Below are 27,878 nucleotides of genomic sequence, written 5' to 3' on the forward strand. Positions count from 1 at the left end.
TGGAGGACTCCATGTGAAGTTAAGCCTTGGCACACCGGCCATTGAGCTCTGGTAGGAAATGAGGTGAGAGGTAGAGTCTAGGCAGTGGCTGCAGCGGACCATGCTGCTCTGGCCTTTCACTTTAAGAGACAGAGTACCTCCATTTTAAACAGCAATCTAAAGGCCTATTGATGCATGAAGGCAGAAGTTGAGATTTCAGGTATCTTTTATGGCTACCTTTCAATAGATTACTTCAAAGAATTTGAATGGTAAATTTTCATATCAAAACAATCATCATCCTTAGCACATACCTGCAAGTCCCCAGAATTTCTGAAGTAGAGGCAGGAAGAGTGTGAGTTCCAGGCCAACCATGACTCTGTGAGAGCCTCCATGAAACCAAGCAAAAAAATATTCACTGTCCTTGTCTGTTTATAAATGTTCTTGTCATTTTTTATTTCTTATATTGCTTTGAAATGAAAAGTAATATAAGCTGACTGCCGGTATTGCTTTTCCAAAAACATTTCAGACACTGGATACTAATTACTTAGTTATCTAAGAATTGTAGTGGCACACACAAAGAAGACATACATGTGGGGTGGAGGGTCTGTGGCTGGGTGCTGCCTGGAATCGTAAAATGAAGAGGAGAAAGTTTATTTTAGTATCTCCTGTATCAAAAAAATCTGAGCTAAAACTTCATGGCCCAGGAAAACTACTGAAGCACAATTTGAAGGAAGTGACCACATAGAACATTCCAAATACAAGTACTATGCATTAGTAAGGTTCACTGTGATCACTGGTGAGAAAAAGTTTACTCCTAAAGCAAATAATCTGTCCATTAATTATCTAATATTAGGAGAGAAGTCGTTTTAGAATTATATATGGGTTTGCATAAAAGAAGGCTTTATTGTTGGAAGACATTGGGAAGAGTTTATTGTCTCATTTCACCAACTGAGGGGGACAAAAAGACAGGTAGGAAACTAGCAAATCAGATACCTCTCCTTAAAGAAAACACGACATCATGCAGGGAGCAATTGGTGCCAGTGTAAAAGGTCCCCCCCTTTGCTGGTTTCCAGAGACATCAGATCAGTTCTTAACTTCCTTTAGATTCTTTTTCCATGTACATAAGAATAGAGGACATCTCCCAATAAATCTATATGATGGTATGTTGCTTTGCTAGTAAAGCAAGATGGTACGTAATTAAATATTAAATGACAGAATGATAAAAAAAAAAGAGTCCTGAGGGCTTATATGTCTGAAATCTAGAATCTAAAGCTATTATTATTGTTGTTGTTATTGTTGTATCTACTAAAGACTTAAGATTGGAGACCCAATAGATAGGGTCTGTGTGCCAATATAGTTTGTTATTGTTTTGTATTTTTCCTTGACCAGCAGAGCCATTGTGACCATGACCATCTCAAAGGGCAACTGATATCAAAGTGGTTCCAAATCAGCTAAGGAAGCTGAGTGCTCTTATCTTGGGACAGTGCCCTGTTCACTGAAGGAGCATCAAGTGAATGATAGAAGAACGCTGTGAAGCCATTAATAGCTCTCTCTCTCCGTCTTCTTTTCCTTCTTCCCCTTCCTCTCTCAATCAAACTGGCTTCACCCCGAGCCCACACACCCTTCACACAGCACCTCCATATTTCTTACTCCCAGCATCCTATTCCTCTGAGCCTTGAACCCTGCAGCATTGTCTTCCTCTTTCCCAATCATTTCTGACTTCTGCCTTTATCAAAACTTTGAGCCCGGCGATGGCAAGAAAAGTGAGACTTCTAATTAATCCAGATAGATTTGTAATTAATGCAGAATTCATTGATGGAGTATATCAAAATATGAGTGATGATGATAGAAGAAAGACATGCCCTGAGATGATGTAATTTAATTAGTTCCATTATAAAGGAGTCAGATGCAGCCACATGATACTGTTAACATTTCCCAAGCCAAACCCGTCCTCTCTGCTGCTTATTTGGGGAATCATTCGTTCTTATATATACTGAGCTCAGTCAATGCATTCAGCATTATGCACAATCACCTGCACCCCAGGTATAATTTACCTCTTTTTCACTCAAAGAAGGCCAACGAGTGAGAGTAATGTTGTATGAATACCATTAGCCTTCCCATAATATTAAACACAAAGGAAATAGTCTGCTTCATTTCTCTGGTGTCAGAATCATAATGACCACTTAAACTATTTGCTATGCACCTCATAGCCGATAATCACAAGACTGATGTGGACCACGAGGTTGCTAAAACTAAACAGCAGTGTTTTAATTTTACTTTTTGAGTGGGACCCGAGGCTGCTTTAAGATGGCGGTTTTTCCTAGTGCTCCTCAAATTATATTTATTCGTTGCCTCATTCATTTTTCATCCATCCATCCATCCATGCAGCCATTTATTTATTCACTCTGAAAGTCGGGGGTGGGAGGGGGAGAGGTGAAATGCCTTTCCAGGCAGAGGAAATAGCATACAGAATGGCACAAAGGCATGAGATTATACAATGCAGTCACCGAGGCTAGGTAAGCTGCTCTGGGGTTTTAGGCACAAAATATAGGATGATTAGCAGTGGCAGATGAAACTGGGGGTGTGTGATACATCCTGGTTATTAAAGGATTGTCTGTGTACTGAGGAGACCAACCAGGCATTGACACATGGAGTGAGTTATGATCTCTACAAAGAATAAAGTCTGGTTCTTAACTTGGTTCCTTAGCGTTCTGACCAGGGTTGTGACTGTAATGGAGGGCCAGTGGGTGACTCTCATCTACTGATTGGGGGCTGGCTCGCACCCTGGAGAGTTTGATCTGGTGGGTTGGTTCCCAGGGTCTACCCAGTTAAAAATGCAGGGAATTGAGGGCTGAGCTGTGAACCTCTGAAACTAGTAGAAGTAGCAAGGGGCTAAGACACCCTTCACACGGGCTTGTTACTCCAATCCCCTGGAGGTCAGAGTAGAACCATGCTTCTCTTGTTGAAAATTCTCAACATCTGCAAACTCAAGAAATCTCACCTCAGTCTGCAAATTTCTCAGATTATGGGAAAGGTGCATTAATCCCTCAAATTCCTAGTTTTGCCACCTGACCTCTGACCTCATTGTGGTTTCTGTTGAGTTCTACTTGAAAAATAACTGTGAATTAGGAGTCAGCAGTCTTAAGATTTTGTCTCAGCTTTGTCAAAAAATGTTGTGACTTTGAGCTTAGTTTCTAAGAAATAGTCTGGGTGATGGTTGGGTTTTTCTTGTTCCAGGATCCTAGGGTGTTTTCTCTCTCTCTCTCCTCTCTCTCTCTCTCTCTCTCTCTCTCTCTCTCTCTCTCTCTCTCTCCTCCTCCTCCTCCTCCTCCCCTCCCTCCCTCTCTCCCTCCTCTCTGTCTCAGCATTTTGTGATCGTATGTATGCTCCTTAAGATTTCATTACATTTTAAATCAAACAGTTTCTAAAAACTGATTTGCACTTTAAGCTTTAGCCCTTTTATCACTCTGATAACTCATACTGCTTAAACATAAGGGTCATCTCTTAAGATCACCTTGAATACTCTGATTCTTTTGTTAAGTTTTACTGGGTTTGGACTTTTCCGGAATTAGAACAGACACACCGGGCAGAGGATCTCGAGGCCAAACCCTTGTCTTCTGATCTGAAGAGGACACTGAACCAAACACAAACACATTCCTTCCCCGTGTTAATTCCTCAGCAAACAGCAAAGAATTCGCCACCATACTGTCAAGTATGCTGGGCTGTTTAAATGGGGCAGAATGATACCAGGAGAAAACAGAGGGATGAACTGTCACTTAAAAGAATCTCTAGAAACCACTGAAGAAATGAGACCAAACAAGTGTGCGGGCAATTGTAGGAAAAAAAAAAGGCAGACAATTTCTATTGAGTGATTAGAACTTACCAATTGAAAACTACTCACATAGAAGTTGAAAGAAATCAGGGTGCTTGCCTAACAAAGCAGAATAGATTCCTATTGAAGGAACCAGTGACACGGGAAAGATGAAGCCTCCAGGAAGTGCCCCACCTCCCACGTGCACAAACACTGTCTATCTTAAGACCTAATTCTTTGAAGACTAAAAAGAACGCAGACTTTGGAGAATTCCAGTAAACTCCCAGTTTGAGACACCAAAGAAAACGGAAAATCTCTAGCTGCGGTTTCAGCTCTGTGTATCACCCTTGGCTTTTATCCTACACAGTGGCAATAATTGTACTTTCAGCTATTTCTTAAAAGCTCTATATTAGTTAAATTAACGTGAACCCACTTTTATGGATTTGAAGACAGCAACAACCACTGCTTTCTTATTTCTGGAAAGAAACTGAGGCCACATGGAGTTAGTGGGCTGCTCAGAGTCTTGCAGCTTCTCGGTAGAGGAGCGGCAAAGAGAGTCCCACAAAAGAGGAAAGAATTGTGATTGCCTGCATGAAAAAAGACAGCCTCTGTTCTTCCTTCACCTCGTGTTTTAGAAACAAAATTAGGCATAATGAGATCATTTTGATCATGATCTAGCTGTCTGAGAATAGTTTAACTTACTGAAGAGCAAGGGTCACCGGAATATCACCGCAAGCCATGTGATTGATGTCTGAAGACCGCTCTCCCCATCGGCTCGCACACAGCATTGATTTAGCTGCACTAGGACAGGTTTTTCAGTAAATAACTACTAAGAGCTGTTCTGCTTCTAGGCTGGGAAGTCTCATCTCCGTTGTTCTTAGGTCCTGCAGTCCCTTGCTGCTCAGCTGCCCCCTTTCACCTTTCAGAATCTTTTAATGCTTTTATTTTTTTTTCACAAACATAAAATGTCCCATGTTTTCATTTGTATTTAGCAGGGGGACTAGGGAAAAGTACGTCTACCTCATCTTCCTCTAAGTGCACATTGTCCTTGGATGAGATCGTAAGATTATTACAATCCAGCTGCTTCCTTGGAATCTCATGAGATGGAGAAATAAATTTTAAGATTTAGGCTTTAAAAAAAAAATCTTAAAAGCATTTTGTGTTTCTAAGTAACATGATCTCATGACTTCTGCCTAACTCCCAGCTATTAGTCATTTTTAATTCCTGTAGTCAAACCTAGTCTAACTGGCAAGGAGAAACTTGTGTTTGTGTATTTATTTCCCTGTCTGCATGGAATTGGCTGGTTGACTCTTTCAGGGGCTGCTTACTTTGTAGCCAGGAAGGATGCCAGCTTCCCAGAGCATGGCAACTCTTGGTTTTGTGTCTTCAGTGACAGTTCTGAAGTAGGGAGCTGAGTGAGAACTTTGGGTTGGATGGCCTAGCCTTAGGCATTCTGACACCCCCCTCCTCTTGAGTTGTCTGTCAATTGCATATAGTTTATGAAAAATAAAGATTCTGGCTGCCTCCTTCCTCCATTGCTAAGACCACGAGGGCAACACCTTCATTGGTTCCACATAAAAGATGCTTCTTTTTTCACAGGTATCATTATCCTAATCTACCAGGAACAATTTAGAACTATTAACTTATAGCTGAAGCCTGGGTTTAAATAAATGAAGGCTTCTAAAAGAAAAATGATGATGTGCTTAAACAGACAGAGACCTTGAACACCTCCTTGAACGATGTGAGAGCATGCCCAGGAAATGACAGGCCGACCAGTGGATCAATGAACTACTTCATTGTTTGTATGTCAGAAAATGCCCTTCTAGAAAGTTCATACTGAGAAAAGTGGCAGTGATTTTAGTCTATGAAGCAAACTTCCAGGTAGCTAGTAGAAACCTGGTTCTAAGGTTAGTCTGGCTTAGTACTTCTGGTGTAGATGTGCCTAGCTGGACTGATCTAGAGTTAAGATAGCTGGACATCCTTTGTACTAAGAAAATGAAAACTGTTTTCTGTTTTATTTATACTGTTCTGATACTCTGGCATTCTGAGCTGGGGGTGATCAGATGCTTCAGAATCCTTCAAGCCTGCCTTCCTCTGCTTTTCTGTCTTTTCATGTGTATAAGTGTGTAGTGTCTATGCATGTCCACATGTGTGTAGACACATGTGTCTGTGTGGGCATGTGTGCATGTGTGTGCATGTGTGTGCGTGTGTGTGTGTGTGTGTGTGTGTGTGTGTGTGTGTGTGTGTGCCAATGTCAATGGTGGGAATCTTTTTCCATTACTTCTCTATCATATTCTTTGAAGAAGGGTCTCTTAACCAAGCCTGGAGCTAGCTAGTCTCACTAGCCACCTTGCTTTGGGGGTCCCTTGTCTCAGCCCTCTGAGGTTGGAATTATAGGTGGGCTGCCAAACCACTAGGTATTTATGTAGGTTCTGAGGATCCAAACACTAATCCTCTTCGAGGCTTGGGCAGCAAGTGCTTTCAGAGTTGAGCTATCTCCCAGCCCCAAGCTGAGGCTTAGGACTCCATAACCAAACACAAAAGATTTATTCTGATTGGTGAGCTCTATTCAGTACAGCAGAGCCTGAAGCTGCGTCTCACTGATGGGTGTGTAGCGCAACACCACAAGCCTGTCAGCTGGTAGACCTGGGAAACCTCTTAATTTCACCAAGCTTCAATCTCCTCATCTGAAAACACAATTGTAAGACTAGATGGCACCACATAAGCTCGTCAAAGGGCCACCTGTGCTAAACCGTCCGAGACATTTCTCTTGGTATGTAGCAAGGGCCCAGCAAATAATTCCTATGATCATTCCCATAATGTCTTCATTTCTGTCAGAAACCAATCTAAGAAACAGCACTTTGTTCAAAATATCCTGCTTTCAGGCTGCTTTTTTTTTTTTTAAACCAGGCCCATTGATCATGTTTATTTTGTTAGAAAAACCAAACACTTTTTGGGTTTCATGTTTATGTCCAGGGTTGAAGTCATTCTCTAAGACACCTTCACCCATGAAATATATATTTTGGGGACCCCCAAGCTAGAGAATCACCTATATTTTCTCCCTATTTTTGTTTGTCATATTAATCTGGTTCTATGCCAGTAACTTCTTGGGGGCAAACTCAAATTAGTATCCATTCCAGATCAATGCAGTAAAGGCTTCATTACGTGTTTTCAGGTGGCCATGGGAACCTTGGCAGTTTCAGAGACCAGAGCTAAAGCGATCTTATAAAGCTCCCGTTACATCAACACCGCATTGTGCCGGTCTCATGACGACTTCTACCAAATTACCTCTAAAATGCTAAGCATTTGCCCACTCAGAACCTCACACTAACTCTAACTTACAGCAAAGATCACACTGGACCTGCTCTCAGCCTTGTAAGTCTTACAAAAGCCCTTGGCCAAAAGCAATAAAATTTGACCTGACCTAATCCTGGAGTCGCAATGGGTAATGTGTGTATTTTTCATTCAATAATTTAATGTGGAAATTAACTGCATGTGTCATATATTCCCCATCTTAAAGGGAGAGGCTTTACGGTTCTAGTGTTTCACAAAAATTAAATGCGTAAACACTCTTGTCATTTAAGACGCTCCACTTCGCTGATAGCTTAAATAAGCACTACAAAAGACTCCTTTGGAGAAATTTATTATTTCATTTAGTATGGGAGCCTGCCCCGTGAAATTCGCCCCCTATGCTCAAAGAAACGATAGAAACACATTTTTTTTTTTCCTTTCTCTCCAAAGATGTGAACTAACTTGCCCATGCTGATCTTTGGTATTGTTCTCTGCTGTTTGACTGCTGAACGGCAGAAATCTCCTTTCTCTCTCCTTCTGGGCACGGGCGGAGGAGCCTCACCTCCTGGGCTGCCCTAGATCATCCCTACGGACTGTTCATCCCTTCTGGCCGACTCTTTCTGCCATGACCATTCCCCATTGCCTTTCCTTTCTAGCCTCACTGTGTTTCTTCTAGCTCTGATGAACTTTATTTTTATTTAGATTTTTTAAAAAAAATTAAATGGACTGTTTTGAATGTGCTTCAACAGCCAATAGTGAAAACTAGGCCTGTTTCCTGTCTATCACTGTCCCAGTTCTCACACTTGTCCAAGCACCCTGAACACTCACTGTGGGCACCATTCGATGTACTTTTTCAGGGTGAGAAGAGTCAAACACGAATATAGATCCCTTCCTCCTCAGTTTCATACAAACAGACACATATAGAAACCTCAACTTTTTTTTTTTTGAGATATGGTGTCATCTAGCTCAGATTGGCCTTAGATTCAACACCTATCCAAAGGTAAACTTGAACTCTTGACCCTCTTGCCTTCACATCCCAAGTACTGAGATTATAGGCACAGCTGCTTACCATGTCCAGCCTTCTAAAACTTTTCTGTTTTGTTTTAAACAATGTTTCTTGGGGGTCTCTTAGTGAGCATGGCATCATAATGACAAATACCTGAACTGAACGACTTTAACAGGACAGGTTTGGACTTAGGATTCCAGAATTTCAGTCCATGCTTTTATAACCTGGTTGCTTTGGGGTCATGGTAGCATAGTATATCAGAGTGGGAGGCATAGAGTGGACTGGGATGGACATCTTATGATGGCTGGGAAAGGAAAGGAAGAGAGGGGGCCAGGGCCCCAATATTTTCCTGAGGGCACATCCCCTAAACTTCAGTTCATTTTAGTACGCCCACCTCCTAATGACCCTACCGTCTCAGTAGTACCACAGATGGAGACCAAACCTTCGCTCCTGAGCCTTTGGGGTCATTCAAGATCTGAACAAGAAGATGAGCTCTCCATACTGGTACATAATGCAAATCCACATCTTTTTTTTTTTAAATAGCTGCTTTATCTGGATATAAATGACTAGTACTAAGTGGAGATATACTCTGCATTTTGTTCATAAACTACACATGATAATTTTTATTTCTGCAAACCAGTCTCACGGATCTGTCATTTTATACATTGCTAAGTGTGTTTATAAAATAAATCCTCAAATTAGGATTATTATGTCAAAATTACTTTGCATTTATAATTGTATACATAGTGTCAACAGTACTACTCACACAGTCATAAAAAATACCCTTCTGCCAGCATTATGTGAAATTGACTGCCTTCTAGATCCTAATTTATGGAATACATATTAAGCATTTGAAGTGTGTGTGTACTTGTTCATTTATGTACACGTATGTTTGTGTACACATGGAGATCAGAGGCCAACTTCAAGTGTCACTACCCAGGCGCTGTCTATCTTGTGTTTTGAGACAAGGTCTCTGGCTGGCCTGGGACTGTTGGGCTGGCTGACAAGCAAGTCCCAGGAGCTCACCCACCTGTCACCTGCCCCATGTGGGGCTCTAGAAACTCTCTATAGAACACCTGAGTTTTCTTAGATAGGTTCTGGGTGTTGAACCCAGGTCTTCACGCCTTCATGGCAAGCAGTTTCCTAACTGGATTATTTTCCCAGCCCAGACTTTTAAATTCTTTGATATCTTGAGTGGTGAGGAGTGATATCTTTGATGAGCTTAAAATTGCATGTTTTCTTAGAACAAGAAGTGTGTGTGTGTGTGTGTGTGTGTGTGTGTGTGTGTGTGTGTCTAGTTGTTCTAGTCTCTTTTTTGTTTTTATTTTGAGATAAAGTCTCCCAGTTTTTTCCAAGCTGGCCCTCAACTATTAGATTCGAGTGATACTTCTGTCTCAGCTTCCGGAGTATCTGGAACTATCCATGTACTGTATTGTGTCCAGTTTTAACAGTTTTTTTTATATCTTCTCTTCTCTGTGATTTATCAACCCATTCATTATTTTTAAAATATAGATTTTAGGAGGTGTATATATCCTGGAATCTATATTTTATATACATATATGCATATATATATATATACACACACACACACACATATATATACATGTACATAGAAAAATGAGCCTATGTCTATTGCATAAAATTAAAAATATTTTCTTATAGTTGTTTGCGCTGAAGTTTTTTTCAAGTTGTACTTATTTTATATTTTGAATTATTGTTTAAAAAATGTTTTTGCCAACTATCTTTTTGTCAGCATTTGGCAGAGGATTAATATTCAGAATATAAAAAGAACTAAAAAAAAAGAGAGAGTCAAACAAAACAAATGACCCATTTAAAATATAGGCTATGGATCTGAACAGAACATTCTCCAAAGAAGAAATAAAAGAGCCTAAGACATATCTAAAAAAAAAAAAAAAAAGAAAGTTGCTCATCCTTGGCAATTAGGGGAAGGAAAATCAAAACACCTTGAAGATTTCATATTACTCCAGTCAGCATAGCTAAGATCAACAAGAAGACTGACTACAAATTCTCAAGAGGATGTGGGGAAAAGAGAACCCTCTTTCACTGTTGGTGGGATTTCTAACTGGCACAGACACTTTGGAAATCAGTGTGGAGAACTCTCAAAAAGCTAAAAATAGATGCAGCATATGACCCAGCTATACCACTGCTTGGCATGTGCCCAAAGGACTCGACATCCTACTCCACAGATACTTACTCTGCTGTGTTTATCACTATTCTGTTCACAGTAGCTCAGAAATGGAAACCACCTCCTCTGGTTATAAAGAATTTCTCTAATATTTTCTTCTAGAACTTGTATGATTTTTTTTTATATTTAAATATCTGGTCCCCTTTTAATTTACCATGCAACAAGCTTGAAGGCATGGATCTAATTTCGTTTTGCCTTTTGATGGTGCTCTGCTAGTTTTCTTAGTGAGCTGCACATTTTCTCTCCTCATAACTGATACCACTTTTATCTTCTTCTAACATCCTGTGTCTGGAACTACTCAGTGATTTTTCCCCCCTTGTAATAACACCAGTCTGTTCTATACCAGTGCTGCTTTGCTTAATTGTTTTGACTTTATAATGTGTCAGTTTATGTTAGATTAGCAGCAATGATGGCATCATCTTAAACTTACATGGTACGCTGCACTGTACAAAGCATTCTGCATACATTATCTCATGTGTTTTGAGCTTTATAATATAGGGCTGCTGAAACAGGTATCATTGTCCTTACTTTATAGATGAAGAACCCGGGGCTCTGAAAGGGAGACTTCTAACTAAGCAAGTCTGCAAGGCCAGAAGATGGCAGAATGATGGCTTGCTTGTGTTCTGGTTTGTGACAGTTGTGGTTGTATTTATCAGACTATCTTGTTTTCTCTCTTTGTCAGGGAGCTCATTGCTATAGCACAGAGATGAACTGAATGCTAGAGTTCTAAGTCCTTGCAAGACCATTGGCTTTAGTTTGAGAAAGGCTTGAGAAATCATGGAAGGAGAGGGCAGGAGACCTAAGAGATCCCAGTCTACTCTTTCTGCCTTCCAGAGAAAGGAACCAAAATTAAGAGAACTTGTGATTTGTGTCACCAAGATCATATAGTTACTAAGATGTCAGGGCTGAGTCCAAATTCAGAGACAGGTCTTACCATTGGGTTTGGTAAAAAAGAGGGAGAAAATGTTGGATGTTTTTATGGAACTGAATCATTTCTATGTTAATAAACACCTCCAGAGACAGAAAAAAAAGTTAAGTGCATTCATTCATTCATTCATTCATTCATTCATTCATCCATTCAACAAACAGTCATGTGGCAGGTACTATGCTACATATTGGATTTGCTGTTTTTCAAAGATTTATTTTATTTTAAATTATGTGTGTATGTGTGGGTCTATTCACATGAGTGTGGGTGCCATCAGAAGACAGAAGAAGGCATTGGATCCTCTGGAACTGGAGTTACAGGTGGTTGTGAACTGCTCTACATGGGCACTGGGAACCGAACTCTGGTCCTCTGCAGGAGCAGACAGCATACTCCTAACTGCCGAGCCATCTCCCAGTCTCCACTCTCTAAGTCTGTAATAATGAACTACAGAGGCACAGTCCTGATCTTTGCTGAACCTAGATTTAGAGAGAAAAACTGCTGTGAAAGCAATCAACATGTGGATAAAGGCGAAGTTCCATTTTGAGAGGGACAGTGAGAGAAAACCCACCTGGAAGATCTCATTTTGACTGTGGAGACTGGATCAGCCTGAAGAGCTGTCACATCCCCACATCTGGGTGACTGCATCCTCCAGACATCCTAGGCATCTAGTTGGCTCAGCTAGGATCCGCTTATTATCCCACCCCCCACCCCCAGTTCCTGGTTTTCTCTCTTTTCTCTTCAGTTAACCGCTCCTGAGTGTCGCCAGTCCCATGTACCACCAGGTCTTTTGTTCACTTACAAACCCCAGCTCAACTCCCTCTGAGTTTTTTTTTTTTTCCTTAAAATTTATTCAGAATCCAAGCTGAGTGCGGTTTCTGTTTTCTCCATGGACTCTGGCTGATCTAAGGAGCCTACGTTATTTTTATAATTGGAAAATTTTCATTAAAATAACACAAAAGACCACCCTTGCCTCCCACCTCCCAAGAGGAAGCACTCTTCAGGGTGTGGAGAGGCCCCTCGGCTCCTAGACTTGAGGGCGATTATTTTTGTTTCAATTTTGAGCCCTCATATGAAATTAGGCTTCAGGCTAGAACACCTATTTCTTAGAAAAACACACTTTCTCCTGGAGAGAAATTCTAGAAAGCAGTCGCGGGCTATTGACAAACTATAATGCTGCAAAGGGATCTGGCCAAAAAAGGACTCAAGAGAAAAGTGTCTGTCGGGAGAAGGAGGCCTAGACAGTGGCTCTGGGTCTGTACTGCCAGCTGGGTGTCCAGGTGGGCAGTCCCGGACAGAGCCAGGTTTCAGCCGGTGTCTGCCTGGAGTGGAGACCTGTGGCCGTGGTCACTGGAAAGTCACCAGCACCCTACTCCCAGGTGTCTGGGCTCAGCAACTGCCAGGCTCCTGGGGGTAAGGACCGGAGTCTGCTCAGACTAGGGATGAAGATGCTGTAAGAGGAGGTGATGGACTAGTTGGGGGTAGGGAGGCTTGGCACATCACCATGCCCAGTTGAGTCCGCATTGGCAGAAGGACTTTGCCCCTCAAGGAAGTGTGGGGAGGACTCTCATGGCTGCATGGCACTGAAGGACTGTCTGGCGGGCCTCCCTCTGTGCCAAGAGCCTTCTTGGCTCTGCATTTGCAGAGTGGTGTGGGAGGAGAGGAGGGAGGGAAGTCTAAGCTGCTTTGCCTGGTGGTGGGGTGGCCACTTTTGCAGAGACTTCATTGAAAACAGGGGTCTTGGGGGAGCTGGGAGCAAGTAGGATGAAGCTGCAGATGAGGGCTGAGGGTCTGAGAAGAGTTCCGGGGACATACAGGAAAAAGGGAGGGGACAATTTCGACAAAGCCAGTTTGAAATTGCAGTTTAACTCTGGGCCAGTCGTAAACTTCATTTTCTTTATTCTGCAAGATGAATTCTTCTATTGGTAAGCTGTTTCTCCATAAACTAAAAGTTCCATAAATAAGTAGAATGTGTTCCTCACTGTTGCACACCCACACACCTCGAGCACCTGGAAGGACAAGTGCTTTTTATCACCTGGTGAAGGAAGGGATGGTCAATGTTGTATATGTTGTAAGTCACTGCAGAAGCCTCCTAGGGCAGGAACTACATTGGTCTTGTTCATTGCTGTGTCCAAGATGACCAGGAAAGGGCCTGGCATGTAATGGGTGACTGATGCATGAATGACTGAATGGCCATAGGCTTCCTTATGGAGGAAACCAGTGAGAAGGGTCTCCATTGTGCCCACATTACCTAGCTGAAGGCCGACTAATAATTAATAACACAATAGTGGTCATCTTACATTTTCCTTTTGCCTTTATAGAGCTTCTGATTTCCCAGTTCTTTCTTTGTCTTTTACTTTTTTTTTTTTTTCCCCGAGACAGGGTTTCTCTGTGTGTATCTTTGCGCCTTTCCTGGAACTCACTTGGTAGCCCAGGCTGGCCTCAAACTCACAGGGATCCGCCTGCCTCTGCCTCCCGAGTGTTGGGATTAAAGGCATGCACCACCACCAGCCGGCCCCAGTTCTTTCTTATCTAGAACTTAGAGCAGTTCAGTAGCCAGACTGTAGACAATAGGTCAATTCAATTGCTAGGCTGTAGGCAATAGATCAATTCAGTAGCCAGACCAGAGGCAATGAAGATACAAAGGTTTGTAAGATACCATTTCTGTGTGAGTGTGTATGAGTGAGTTTGTGTGTGTGTATTCATGTGTGAGTAAAAGTGTACGCTTGCTACTGTGTCATACAGAGAGCAGAGGGAAACCACAGATATGGCTCCTTGTCTTCTACCTTGTTTGAAAGAGGTCTCATGTGTTCACTGCTGTGTTCTCCAGGTTGGCTGATTGTAGACATACAGGGATTTTTTTTCTGTCTCCCATCTTGCTGTAGGAGTGCTGGGATTACAGACTGATGCTTCCTTGTCTGCCTTTCTGTGGGCTCTGGGGCTCTGAACTCAAGTCTTCACACTTGCATGCCAAGTTCTTTGCCCACGGAGCTGTCTCCTCAGCCTAAGACACCATTTTCTTTTGCACGCCAGTCTCCCACATTGTCAGGCACGCAGATGAAGTCAGTGCTGCCTGGTGTGACCGGTGAAAACAGACACAGAGCAAAGGAAGGCTTTCTGAAGAGGTGGCTCCTCAGGCCAAGCTTTGAAGGATGTCTATGGGTCTGCTGGGCGGTGAAGGAGGCTCGGGCTCCGTAAGAGCCAGTCTGGGTTAAAGCTGCACTTTCCTAGGGACCCTTTCCTGCAGTGGAGCCAGGGAAGATCTTCAGTGAGTTCCTCAGAGGGTGCTGTGAGAAAGATCAGTGACTCTGTCCTATTGGTTTCCTTAACTCTGAGGGCCCCACACCTAGGAGCCTACACACTCTAGAAAGGGCAGTCCATGATGAGGGCTGATCCCAGACTCATGAAAGATACAGAAGTATGTGCAACCTCGAACAACATGATCAAGCAGAAAAAGAGGGAGGGCTGGGATAGCAATCTTCAGACATCTGAAGACCTGATATCTAGGAGCTTGGAAGGAAAAAAAAGTTATAAGGAAGTCTGTACATAGAAAAGGACCTGGCACATTTCTGGGCATATACCAGTCAATCAGAAAACATAAAATATGCTTCCTTTGACGTCTGACACGAAGTCTGGATCCACACCCTGCCCCAGGAGAATTGAGAGACTGTCTTAAGATGGAGAAAGCCGGACAGACCCCGAGTCAACTTCATGGCCAGACTGTAAATCATCTTAACAGTTGTTTATTTACTTTTCTTGGTTATTAAGTTTTTCCACCCTGTATTGAATGCTTGGAGGTGACTAGGAATCTTATGATGTGTTCTCTGTGTCCACAATGCGTTGATTTTACCCTTGACTCGGCCAGTCTGATTTTAAAATGAATCACATAAGCTATACGGGTAAGAAGGCCCCCTCCCTTCTTCCACAAGGAGGGGAAGGCTGCCCTCCAGAGAAGTGTGTCCCTGTATGCAGAGCCATGTCAACTCTGCTGGGCAGATCCTCTAAAGAACACGAGGAGGTAGAGAAGCAGATAAAGTCCTGCCCTGGTGGTGGCTGCTCTCTAGGAACCAGAAACTTCCCAAGGTCTGGGGGTGGCGGGGGGAACTTAGGGACTGCCTTGTACCTTCACCCAGTATCATTTCCTAACCCAGGATTTCACAGTGGTAAGAGCTTGGGCCTGTGAACAGTACTTCCCTAGGACCAGACCAATTCTCTGTCTGTCACTGTATAAGTCCCCTTTCTCCTGACTGTGACAAGGTTCCTGAAAAGAGCCACCTACGGAAAGAAGGCTTTATTTTGGCTGGTGGGAAGGCGTGGCGATGTTAGCAGGAGGCAGATGGTCACATTGCATCCACCGTCAGGAAGCAGAGACAAATGCTGGTGGTCCACTTACTTCTTTGAATCCATCCAAGGACCCCTTCCCCATGAGATGATGCCACTCATTCAGAGTGAGTCTCCCCACCTCAGGCAAACCTCTCTGGAAGCTCCCTCACAGACACCCCAGAAGTTAGTTTCCTAGGTGATTCTAAATTCCATGAAGTTGACAGTTTCTGTGGGTTCCTCCTGCCACAGGACCTTTGCACAAGATTACGAGACCATCCCAGCCACCTCTGTACCATGTGACCATGAACACATTTTTTAATCTCCCTGCACTTCAGTTTTCTTAACCATAATTGAGAGATAATGTCACCTGTAGGTTTGATGTCCGAGGTAAAAGGGTCAATGCATAGAAGATCCTCTCCAGGTCCTTGGTCCGTGTTACTATTTCTTCATGAAATGTAAGCATTTTAGATACAGAATATTTCAAGAATTTATGGCTATGTGCACTGCCTAGAGTTCAGCCCATCACATAAGAGTTAGCACTACATTTTTTTTTTTATGAAATAAATGAATTAAGGATGACTGTGCATCTTTTGGGCCCTGTGACAAATGTAATGAGCACAAAGTCTGCTCACATGAGGTTTACAGTCAGGTAGGAGGGATAATATGACTACATATTCTCACCCTCTCTGCCCATCAAAATCATCTAACTGTTCTCAAAAGAGATACCCTGCAGAAACTCTGAATTGGTGGGTTTGTAAGACATGTTGGTATGGATCTCAGGGTGTGTGTGTTCTAATGTGCCCTTAGTTTAGGAATTCCTGTCCTAAATATTCTCTGGATTTCATGAAACATTTTCCCCATAAAATGTTCAGCAATGCCCAAATCAAATTTTGGGAAATGAATTTATTAGCTACATTAGATATGAAAGACTCTCAGAAAGTCTATAATAGTGGAATATGTTTAACATAAAAATATGGAACAAAAGTAAATAGATGTTTGCAAGTTGTAAACATTATTCTGAAGGAGAGGTGAAGGGCATGAATGATAGAATTATTTATAAATCTGTGAATTTATCATAATCTATGAATTATGTTTATAATTTGAATGTTACAAGCTATAGCACCTCATTTAAATAGCTATATTGAAAATATGTCTCTGCTGAAATGCATTTTGAGAGCAACTTGAACAATTAGGTGGCAGGTGAGCAGGTGGGATGGGACGGTGCTTCAGCACAGGGAGAATCTTGTGCAAATGTCCTGTGGCAGGAGGAACCAACAGAAAGAACAGAGTTGCTTGAATGCAACACGTAAAGGTAAAAACCAGAACAAAACAAAGTAACTCCCTCCTCCTAAAATGGAAAAGACACGATTTCTACCTTCTAGGAACTCATACCTTAATGGAAAGCTCATATATTCCAGAATTTTCCTATTACATTATAAGTTGATGATTTTCCAACTATACCGGGAAGAAGGAATTAGTGTCAGGTATAATCCGCCAACAGCTGATACACAAAACTCAGTGTCATGTGTGTCTTGAGGTGACTGAGTTTTTAGGGAGCAGATGTGCTTTGTCCAGTATTGGCTGGGCTCAGGTTAGCATTAGGTCCTCATTTCTGAGCATTCAGACTGGGTTACATGCAAGTGATGGGGAGATTGGATCAAGATGCCATGCACACATCCATGCCTAACCACTCCTTTTCTCTCCAGCTCCATTAAAAGGCAAACAAGGTACCTTACGATGATTCTGTTGGCTGGAAGACAGGCATCACAGGCCCCACACTCCCTCCTCCTCACTACCTTCTGGCAACTACAGTGTGTTTTCATCTCAGTAGTGGTGTCATCTCAAGTGTTACACAGATGGGATTGTGACATATACAGGTCTGTTAGGATCACCTTCTCTCCTCGGCATGACACTCTGAAGGCTCATCCAGTTTGTTGTTTGTACAGATACCTTGATTTTATTTCTGAGGTCATGTTCATGGCAAGAATGGGCCGCAGTTTGTTCAACTACCACTGTTGAAATACAACTGGTTTATTTCCAGGTCTTGGCTATCATTTATAAAACTGCTATAAACATTTTGGGAAGGATTTTTATAGGGTTAGAAGCTCTAGTTTTACTGGAATAAGTGCTCAGTGGTACGGACACCAGGCTCTATGGGAGCCACATGGTTAACTTTCAAAGAAATGATCTCACTCACTTTCCAGAGTGGCACTAGCATTCTGCTTCCCCACTAGAAGTGTTGGAAGGTGCCATTTTCTCCAAATCCTCATCAGCATCTGGCATCATGACTGTAGAGGTTTTGAACACCGTGATAGGTGTGTGGTGCTATCCAACCATGGTTGTGGTTGGTTATGTACTGCAACGGAAGCAGAGAGTATGCTGGGAAAGAAATAAGTAATGTGCTTGGGAAAGTAGGGGTTCTTCCAAAAGGATCATCTGGAAGGAATCGAGACTAGAATGGGGAGGACCGTAAGAGATGCAACAGAAAGGTTGGGGACTGGAGGGAATTTATAGGAAAAGTAACGAGTTCTTCTTGACTTTGCAATGTCCACAATTCCTGTGTTCAGAGTGGTAGGCACACTTGATGCTATTACAAACAGCAATGTAACTGTGTTGGGAGAATAGGAGAATTCAGGTGAATGTGGTTCTTAGGGGAGAGTCCGATTCTTTTGTCCCAGTTGTAATTGAGTAAACGAGGGCAGATAGTGAGTCCCAAAACAGCTGTAGAGCACATGACCAGAGAGGTGACTACCACAGCTGTGCAAGATAAAGAGCAGCTGGAGCTGGGGAAAAGATGGGGGAGATAAAGAAAACAACTTCTTTTTTTAATCATTATATACATTTGATAAAAAATTGAAATTTCATTGTCATATCATCTTGAATAAGGGAATTTAAAAGCATATATAAAAAGAGATAAAGGAGCTGGTGAGATGGCTTGGTGGGTAGCCTGCCACGCCTGATGACCTAAGTTTGATCCCCAGTAACCACATGGTGGGCAGAGAGAACCGTCTCCTGAAAGTTGTTCTCTGACCTCCACACATAGCACAGTGCTCTTGCACACACCCCCACCCCCACTCCCCCCCACACAAAGAGATTCTCAGACTTAATAATTAATGTTTTACAAGGGACTAATGTATTTCAGATGTCACTGAGAGGCTGGGAAGGGTGGCAGAGAAGAGACGCAGGCAAATGGAAACACACAGAAAACGCTGTTTACTGTCAAGTGGAAACCGAGGCAGACAGAATAGCTTCACTCCGAGATGAGAGTGAACAAGTTCTCCCCTTGTCCTCAGCTGAGCTTGAATAAGGTCTTCAAACATCACGTATGGCACACATATAACTTGTTAGCCACTGGTGGGGATTTTAAGATCTCCACAGGATGTAACAGTCTACAATTTAAAAATTGTTTTTTTAATTTTTAAACTTTTTTCACATAATATATTTTGATCATATTCTTTCCCCTGCCTCAGCTCCTCCTTGATCCTTCCCTACTCCCTACCGACAAACTTTCCCCCCCCCTCTCTTTAAAAGAATTAAAACCCAAAAACCACTGCAGAAACAATGGTTTTGGGTTTTGCATTGGCCAACTCCCCCTGAGCATGAGGCTTGCACTGGAGTATACCCGGTGTCACTACACTGGAGAAAACTGAAGGTACCTCTCCTAACAGCTGTCAATTTCAAATAGCTTCATGGTTAGGGGTGGGACTTGGTCCTCTTCTCTGTGCTGGAGCTTTGTCCGACTTGAACTTGTACAGCTCTGGTGCACGCAACCACAGCCTTTGGATGTACATCTGCCCTGTTGTGTCTGAAAACTGCTGTTTGTTTGGAATTGTCTATCATTTGTAGCTCTTAAAAGTCTTTCTGCATAGATCTCTGAGCCTTAAGGGGAGGGGTGTGATAAAGACATCCCATTTAATGCTGAATGCTCCTGAGTCTCTCACTCCCTGCACGTTATCCTGTTGTGGGTCTCTGAGCTAATTGCTATCTACTGTAAGATGTTTTCCTCACGAGCTTTAAGTGATGCATTAATCTATGTGGATAGGACTGTGTCTTCAGGAGTAATGTTATTGCTATGTTCAGTTATCAGAATAATAACAGTACTTTTACCCCTGGGTCCCATGACCTAACCAATCTCAGGTACTTGGCCTCATGAACAGTATCAGATATGGATTCCATCTCATGAAGCAAGACTTAACTCCAGTCAAACAGTGGTTGTTACTCTCATAACACTTGTGCCATGATTTCATCAATGAGTATAGCTTGAGGGCAGGTTGCTATCGTAGCTCACAAGGTTTATAGTTGAGTGAGACTGATGTTTATATTTCTTTTCTAGTAGTAGGTATAATAGCTTCCAGCACTATGAATGCTAGTCAGTAGGGGTGAAACTTGTAGTTGAGCAACAGTTCAATTTCTCCATGTTTTATAACATAAGGATGTGGTGTCTTCAACAACAGGGGCTTATCGTCAGGTTATGGAGGGTAATAATGGCATTGGCAGTAGTCTATAACGTTTGGGGCGTGGCCTATGGAACCCCTTTCACCAGTGATTCAACAAGGCGTGGCCCTTTCCTGGTAGTGGAGGTTTTCCTTGATAGTACTATAAGATGCCTAGCTGGGGCATTGCCTCCACTATTATAGTAACTTCATTCACATTCCTTTTTCATATGTATATAATAAGCAAACTTCTATGGTAGGTTTCCATATGGCTTTTCAAAGGCTCTTTAGTGTTAGTTATCCTTCCCCATGTTTCTTCCTCTACCCTGTCCCCCATTCTCTTCTCCATTCAATCACCCTAGTCTAACTTTCCTTTTATCTCTTTATAACAGTGTATTCTATTTCTCCTTCCTTAGAAGATCCCTTCCTCCACCACGGGTCCCCCCCCCTCCTGTATTAGCTATCTAACCTCTGTGAGTATTCTAAACGAAATTCACATAGTAGAGCTTAAAAGCTAACATCTGCATGTAAAAGCAAATGTAATGTTTGTTTTTCTGGTTTGGGTTACCTCACTCAGGAAGATTGTTTCTAGAGCTATCCATTTACCTTCAGATTCCATAATTCAGTTCTTAATAATAGATGAATAATACTCCATTATGTAAATATACTGGTTTTTCACTGTCCATTTCTCTGTCCATGGGCATCTAGGCTGTTTCCAGTTCCTGGTGGTTATAGAGCAGCAGTGACCATGGATGACAAAATATCTCTGTAGCAGGATGTAGAGTCCTTTGGGTGTATGTCCAAGAGTGATCTAGCTGGATCTTAGGGTACTCTATTTTCAGCTTTTTTTAGGTACCTTCACACCGATTTCCACAGTGGCTGTACCAGTTTGCATTTCCACCATCAATGAGTAACATTCCCTTCCCCCTCATCTCTGCCAGCCTTTGCTGTCATTTGTTTTATTTATCTTGGCCATTCTGACTGGGGTAGAGTGACATCTCAGAGTAGTTTTAATCTACATATCCTTGATGGCTAAGGCTGGTGAACTTTTCAATGTGTTTCTCAGCCATTTGCATTGCACCTTTCGAGGCTCTGTTGAGTTCTATACCCCATTTTTAATTGGGTTGTTTATTTTTTTGATGTTCCATTTTTTTTTAGTTCTCTGTGTATTCTAGCTATGAACCCTCTGTCCTATGTATAGTTTGTAGCAATTTCCCTCCTTCTGTAGGCTACCTCTTGGCTCAGATGATGGTGTCCTTTGCTGTACAGAAGCTTTTCAGCTTCATGAGGACCCCTTATTTGTAGGTGACGGGACTCTATACATAAAAGACCCCAAAGACTTTATCAGAAAACTTCTTGATAAAGACTTTCAGCAAAGTATCAGGCCAGCATTAACACATAGAAATCAGTAGCCTTCCTACAGACACATGACAAACATCCTAAGAAAGAAATCAGGGAAACAACAACCTGTCAAAGTAGCCTGAAGAAAAATACCTTAGGATTATCTAGCCAAGCAAGTGAAAGACTTGTATATAAAAATTTTAAGAGACTGGAGAAAGAAACTGAAGAGACGTCAGAAGATGCAAAAACTGCTCATGCTCATGGGTTGGTAGGATTAACATCGTGAAAATGGCCATTTTACGAAAAAGCAATCTACACATTCAGTGCAAAACCCACCAGAATTCCAACATAGTTCTTCACATAAAAATCTTAAACTTCATATGAAAACACAAAAGCTCACAATAATTAAACCAATCTGGAATAATAAAAGAATTCCCAGAGGCATCACAATTCCAGATTTTAAGTTGTATTATAGAGCTCTGGTAGGAAGATCAACATGGCAATGGTGTAGAAACATACATTGATCAATGGAGTAGAATGGAAGGCACAGACATAATTCTACACACCTCCAGACACTTGAGTTGTGACAAAGGAGCCAAAAGTACACACTGGAGAAAGACCAGCTTCTTTAACAAGTGACGCCGATCAAATGGGATAGCTGCATTGCAGAAGAATGAAATAGAGCCACATCTACTACCCTGCACAAGACTCATCTCCACATGGATCAAGGACCTCAACAAAAGACCAGATACCCCAAATCTGATAGACTAGAAGTGGAGAATAGGCTTGAACTCATTGCCACAGGATAGGGCTTTCTGAACAAGACCCCAATAGTGCAGACTTAAAAAAAACTTAATAAAATCAAAAGCAAGTAAGTTAAGTTTTCAAAATAAGAAAAAAACTAATCTGATTGTAAAACTAAAAACAGAAAAATAGGGCTTCAGGGATGGCTCAGTGGATAAAGTGCTCGCTACACAACCATGAGGACCAGAGTTGATATCCCTAGAGCCACATGAAAGCCAGGTTGATCCTATGGTGCTCCCACTGTAATCCTATGGTGCTCCCACTGTAATCCTAGCCCTTAGGAGGTTGGCAGAGGGGACTCCAAAGGCAAGACAACTAGCTAGACTAGCTGATTAGAGAGCCCCAGGCTCGGCAAGAGACCCTGCAGCAGTAAAATGAAATAGAGAGCAAACGAAGAAGACACTTGACATCAGCCTCTGGCCTCTGACACATGTCCCTTACACAGCATACCTTCACATCCATGTGAACACACATGTATACAAGCACATCACACACACATACAAAAAAGAGAAACGACTCTAACATTAAATCTATAACATTATCTATAAAATGAGAATACAGGCTGGAGAGATGGCCCAGCAGTGAAGAGTACTTGCTGCTCTTGCCAAGGACCCAGGTTCATTTCCCAGCACCCACATCCAGTAGCTCACAACGGCATGGGGTAACTCCAGTTCTTGGGGATTCAATGCCCCCTTCTATCCTCTGAGGAAACCCAACATGTGCCATGCACACACAGATGAACAAGCACACATACATATGCATATAATAATAAATACAGTTTTAAAAATGTGAACAGGTTTTAAGTAATATGCAAATGTCAAACTTGACTGGAAGTGGTGCTTGGATTTTTGTTTGTTTGGTTTTGTTTTTCGAGACAGGGTTTCTCTGTGTAGCTTTGGAGCCTGTCCTGGAACTCGCTCTGTAGACCAGGTTGGCCTCGAACTCACAGAGATCTGCCTGCCCCTGCTGGGATTAAAGGCGTGTGCCACCACCGCCTGGCTAGTGCTGGATTTCAAAGTCAAGTGCATCTGACCCTGGGAATGTGGCCCTCATCCTTTACATCTCTCTATCCTGAGAAAGCATACAAAACCCAACGACACAGAAACATGCGGGCCATGAATTATTATGAAGAAATATATTACAAACTTTAATCAAACAAGAATGACTATTGTCTCCCAGTTGTGCAAGCATCAAGAAAATTATCATGATCATATTTTAGCCCAGAGCAAGCATTGATCAGTTTCCATAGACAAAATGATGTAGTTCCTGATCTTTTATATTAAAAGCTATAATTTAAAATGTACTAATAAAATAGAAAATAAACAAAACATTGATGTTATGATTTAAGAAACAGACAAACCACAAACAAAACAGCCAAATTCAATTATTATAAGAGAAAAGGCAGGAATACATATATTTTAAAAATTATTTATTTTACAGGTATGGGTGTTTTTCCTGCATGTATATCTATGCACCACATGAGTGCAGTGTACAGAGACCAGGAGAGGGTATCAGAAACCCTGGGTCTGGAGTTACAGATGGTTGTGAGCCATCATGTGATGCTGGGAATGAACCTGGGTCCTCTTGAAGAACAGCCAGTGCTCCAAACCACTGAGCCATCTCTCTGGTACCAGAAACACACACTCTTTGAAAAATAAAGGGTCTAAAGTTACAGAACCTTAAAAATGATATGACTGTACAACTCTGTACCATTGATCTTACTCCAGATGAAGTCAATGATTTAGGAAATGAATAGAAAAACAGGCACAACTAACATCTTTTTCTTATACAAATCAAAATAAAATAACAAGATAGAAATAAATTAAAACTTCATTAATTTGATCAAAAGAGCCTACCAGAAACCTCCCAGTTGACAGTGCACTGAAGGTTAACTATTACATAAGATTTATCAAAAGCAGAGACAAGAGAAAAATAATCAATGCTCCCTATTCAGTGCTCCCCATCCAGTGTGTAGGGAACTAGAACTGATGCTCCTCAATGATGGGGAATTTTTTAAAAAAGAAAAAAGAAAGAGACAAAACTATAATTCTGGAAGATTTGATAAGTAAAAATATTATGAGATGTCAGACAATGTACTGAAGAGAAGCTAATCGAGTTTTTAGTAATGTTGCCAATTAAAATTTAAATATTAGCATTACTCTACTGATAATTACTTAAAGAAAATCTTGAAAATAAATTTCCCTCTTAATAGTCACAAATATTGTGAAATATACTGGGCATATAAAACCAACAGGGTATGTAGAATACCCACAGAAAGAAAATGATTATACTGTCCTGAACATATTCAAATCCAACCTGATTAGAAGAACATGCTCATAGATAAGAAGTCTCTCCATATTAGGAATACAATGTAAGCCCAGGAAGATTTTAAAAACTGAACTTGACAAGCCAATTCTAAAATTCATTTGGAAGAGAAAATGTATGTAACAACAAAGACATTTTGAAATATATTACCAGAAGAAGGGACTTTCCCTAATATATTAAAATACGCTGTAAAGTTACTTGTTGGTATTTGACAAAGACAAATCAATGGTAGTGTATATAAATGTATAGAACCTCCTTTTAGTTAGCCATTCTAGAAAAAAACTGAGGTAGGTAAGATAGAGACATATATGAATATATGAATACATATATGAATACATATGTGAATACATATATGAATACTAAGATTGTAACATGATATACTAGAAAAAAAAGTTAATAAAAAGATCAACCCACAGGACTGGATCAGCAGTTTTACCACTAAGCTTCATGACCTGAGCTGACCCTTGACCTTGACCCTTGACCTTGATATGGTGTAAGGAGAGAATTGACTCCTGAAAGCTATTGCCTGGCCTCTACATACATGCATGTTGTGGCATGTGCATGCATATGAGTGTGTGTGCACACACAAAAATAAATAGATATTTTTAAAAAACTCCAACAACCTATGTCCAATCAGTAGGAGAAAAGCTATCCTTTTGTCTATGGCCTAAAAATACTACACAACTGTTAAAGAGAATGAAGGAGACCCAAATACATCAGATTAGAAATATAGTATATTGCAAACTGAAAAATTATCACTAAGTTGAAAAAAAAACTCATCTAGTTGTAGGCTCAGGTAAGTGGTGTGTTATGGTTCAGATGTTACTATCCCCCAAGAATCATGGGGAACTGATCAGTCTAAATGACTGATCACCAGCCTGTGGTGCTAGTGGGGAGTGGTGAAGCCTTCAGGAGATAAAAACAAACAAACAAACAAACAAACAAACAAAAACAACAAAAAAACTTTGGGAGGTGAGGGAAATTTACAGTCCTGTGAACCTTGAGGGGGTAAGAGAATCTTCAGGAGGCAGGACCAATAAGAAAGCACCGAGGCCACTGGGGTGGGGCATGGCCTTGAAAGGAATGATGGGAACCCGACTTTTTTTTTTTTTTCTTCCTGTGGAATAATGCTTTTGTACACTGGTTTAATAAAATGCTGATTGGCCAGTAGCCAGGCAGGAAGTATAGGTGGGATAAGCAGACAAGGAGAATTCTGGGAAGAGGAGGCCTGAGTCAGGAGATGCCAGCCTGCCATTCATGGAGGAGCATGTAATGACACACAGGTAAAGCCACGGAACATGTGAAGACATATAGATTAACAAAAATGGGCTGAGTTTAAGTGTTAGAGCCAGTCAGTAGTAAGCTTGAGCTAATGGCCGAGCAGTTTTAATTAATATAAGTCTCTGTGTGTTTACTTGGGTCTGAAAGGCTTCAGACTGGGCGGGGCACAGGAAAACTTCCAGCTACAGTCTCCATTAGGTGAGCAGATAATAGAGCTGAGTGACCATGGCCTGAAGTCTCTGGAACTGTAAGCCCAGATAAATCTTTCCTCCTTTGATGTTAATTCCCTCAGGTGTTTGGTCACAGTGACACGAAGTTGACTAACATAGTGTGACAATATTTATATTTAATCACAGGAAGCTATGTACTTTCAGATATATAGTCATTTGTCACTTAGCCATGGGAATACATTCTGAGAAGGTGTTATTGAAGAAATCCATCTTTGTATGAACAGCTACCTCACTAGATGGTGTAGCCATATAGGATCTCTGTGGTCCCGGCAGTCTGCTGTTGACAGAAACATCATCCATTATGTGGCACATGACTGCATGCTTATGTGGATCAAGAAAGAATCTGTAGGGATCTACATCAAAGTCATAGAGTTGAATTTTGTGGCAGGGGTGTAGGATTCTTGGAAGAGCGAAGAGAAAGACTCTTTTATATAGCCCTTCACTGTATTGTTTGAAGTCTTAGTTTTTAAAATGGATCAAAATACCAAAAAAAAAAAAAAGAAAGAAAAAAAGAAAAAGAAAGAAAGAAAAAAGGAAAAAATGCAACTCTTTACAATATAGATTATTGGGAAAAGACTTCAAGGAAGTTTATAAGATTGTCGATGAGTAAGGTGGCAGGATCCTGACACCTCTGTAACATGAAGGGAAAACAGTACAACTAATGGCCCAGAGGCCTTCACAGCTCATACCCAAGGCTTTTGCACAGAGCGGCTTTCCAGTCTCCCCATTCTGTCATTCACTGGACTTTCACTATTTCTCTATCTTACAGCTAGTCAAACAACTCACTTTTCACCAATGTCCCTAAATAGAAGGAAAGGAAGAAAGCAAGCTGATTCCTTGAGTTGTAGATCTTTTCTGTCCTTCTTTATTGCCTTCATTTGTAAACCTTTGGCATCTTCTCCCCTCTCTGAATCTGAACGGTCCAAACTTGTACAAACTGAGTCAAGAATCTTTTTCTTCATGACATTCTAGCAGTGCTTTGCTCTAGTAACCAAGATAGCAGTTTTATGCTTATGCTCAGATTAGTTCTTCAATTACACATGGAAAATAATTATATTTTTTAATGTGATGTTCTTATTTCTTGTTAGATAAATTCCCTTGAAACTATAAGATACAAGAGAAAAAATAGCAGGAGAAGGAAAAGGAATTGAAATCCCAATCATTGGGCCCTTGTGGCCCATGAAGTCAGGTTCTTCTATCTTGTAAAAAGATGACCTGATCATGAGGTTCTCATCATGCTGACACTATAAGCTGAGGGCTTTCATGAGCATACAGTGGACTGACTCCTCCATCCTGGAAGCTGAACTGCCCCTAGACATTCTTTGACTTCTTTTCCTCCTGAGAAAGAACCTAGAGGTGGTGGTTGAGGCAGCAGCAGATAGGCTACAAGCTTCTAGAAGGAAGTGGCAAGTTCTTTGAGAGGAAATGCTTGCTTTGTCAAAGCAATGTGACTAAATGAAGAACAGCCAAGCAATTCAATGATAAGAACCAGACATTAGGATATTTTTTTTCCCCCGTGCTAAAGTTGAACTCAGAGCCTTATGCATCCCAGGCAAGCACCCTCCCATTGAGCTGTATCCACACTCCTTGTTTTTTGAGACAAAGTCTCACTGTATGTCAAAGGCTGGCCTTGAACTCACTGTGCAGCCCAGGCTGGTATTGAAATCTGGAAGCTCCTGCCTTTATCACCCGAGTACTGGGATTACGGGAGTATACCAGCCTCGTGCTGTGGTTTCTAATTTGTCAGGAGACAAGATGAGAAGCGAGGCAGAGAAGAGCATATCTGGAAGCATGGTAGCGCTCACACATTGTAGTACCTATTGCAGCATCTTGTAATTAGCAAGCCACAAGGTGTCACTAATTCAAGCCGAGAGAGAGAGAGAGAGAGAGAGAGAGAGAGAGAGAGAGAGAGAGAGAGAGAGAGAG

At 41.5% G+C, this 27,878-nt stretch overlaps 1 protein-coding gene and 1 long non-coding RNA gene across 5 annotated transcripts in view; both read right to left on the reverse strand.

The window, feature by feature from the left end:
- The window catches only part of Ankfn1 (ankyrin repeat and fibronectin type III domain containing 1), a 400,676-nt gene that overhangs the window by 90,691 nt on the left and 282,107 nt on the right, over positions 1-27,878 (reverse strand). The window contains exon 1 of one of the 4 annotated variants that reach the window (XM_076543124.1): positions 17,270-17,331. The exons of the other annotated variants lie outside the window; for them this stretch is intronic. The gene's annotated coding sequence lies outside the window, so the exon portion shown is untranslated. Of the gene's footprint in view, positions 1-17,269; positions 17,332-27,878 lie in introns of those variants that run through there. 4 annotated transcript variants of the gene reach the window in all.
- LOC143266988 (uncharacterized) lies at positions 13,098-14,121 on the reverse strand. The gene is made up of 2 exons (XR_013041847.1): positions 14,002-14,121; positions 13,098-13,224 (listed from the first exon to the last, which is right to left on the reverse strand). It is a non-coding gene; the product is annotated as an uncharacterized LOC143266988 (long non-coding RNA).

The sequence above is a fragment of the Peromyscus maniculatus genome, chromosome 8 (assembly GCF_049852395.1).
Source record: "Peromyscus maniculatus bairdii isolate BWxNUB_F1_BW_parent chromosome 8, HU_Pman_BW_mat_3.1, whole genome shotgun sequence".
Taxonomy (NCBI): domain Eukaryota; kingdom Metazoa; phylum Chordata; class Mammalia; order Rodentia; family Cricetidae; genus Peromyscus; species Peromyscus maniculatus.